At 35.5% G+C, this 1,138-nt stretch overlaps 1 pseudogene; it reads right to left on the bottom strand.

Moving 5' to 3' along the window:
* Window positions 1-471: 471 nt before the first annotated feature.
* On the bottom strand, window positions 472-622 carry LOC111812904 (annotated as a pseudogene).
* Between the last annotated feature and the right edge of the window lie 516 nt (window positions 623-1,138).

Here is a 1,138-nt window from a genome sequence, read left to right as displayed (position 1 = left end):
TAAATTACTTAGCATATCAGTTTCTGACATACGGCAAGTGCACAATACACTTCAGGTTTTATTATTGTTATTCTTCATGCAAAAGTTCTTGAGGGAATAATGTTACTTGCAAAATCTTTCACTGTGATTAGAGCTTATATTTGTATGTCCTGAAAATATAAAATAATCAATGAGAAGAAAAACATGCATAGAAAATACATGAACTAATATGCCTGTGCTAAATTGTATAGAACATCAAATTTAAGAAATAACAATAAGGGCTGGGGATGATGCTAGTGGAAGAACATATACATACACATAACAAACATAAGGCTGTGAATTTGATGTTCATCACTGAAAAAAGTTTTCCATGGTGGCCTATAACTACAGTTCCAATCACTTAAGAGGATGAGAAAGGAGCATCTCTTGAGCTCAGGAATTTGAGACCAATCTGAGAAACACAGTAAGACCACATTTCTTTCTTTTTTTTTCCAGGGGAACATAGTCACCCACTATCACAAATTATGCAGTCGAGTTTCCCACATTTGGGGAAATCTCAGGGGTCAGCGCATCCAGAGTGCGATGGGTAAGCCTCACTGTGGGAAAACCACTCTGGTGATCATCTCCCCTGCCAGGTAAGTATAACCCATATTTTTTTAAAAATAAAGTGTTAGTGTGAACCTCATTCTTCTTAATGCTCTGGATGGCAGGACAGGTACAATATTAATGATTACTTCTCTCTACCAAGGCCAATTATTCTTAATGAATCTTCATCTTCTTTGTCACTCACAACTGCTGGCTAGGGGAAGATTTGGCAGGTGGTTGATAAATGGACTTTCTGCTTTCTTCAGGAGCTCTGTAAAGTCCCCAGAAATGGTAATAAGCTGATAGAGAAATGAACATAATGCAATAAGTGGAAGATGCTAGAGTGGTCAGGTGTGGGAGGGAAAAAGAAGAGCCAAGTAGGACAGGAGTGTATCAAAAGCTCAAAATACAAGCAATCAACATACATTTAACAAACAAATGAGATCTAGTATGGGAAACAAGAGGTCAAAAATTATTAAAATATAAACTTTATCCTTGAGAAACTCAACAGTGGATGAAACTAAGAGCATACTAATATAATATAATATAATATATATATATAATTAATATAATA

This window comes from Octodon degus, unplaced genomic scaffold (genome assembly GCF_000260255.1).
Source record: "Octodon degus isolate 3935 unplaced genomic scaffold, OctDeg1.0 scaffold00150, whole genome shotgun sequence".
NCBI classification, from domain to species: domain Eukaryota; kingdom Metazoa; phylum Chordata; class Mammalia; order Rodentia; family Octodontidae; genus Octodon; species Octodon degus.
This window is presented reverse-complemented; position numbering and strand designations above follow the sequence as displayed.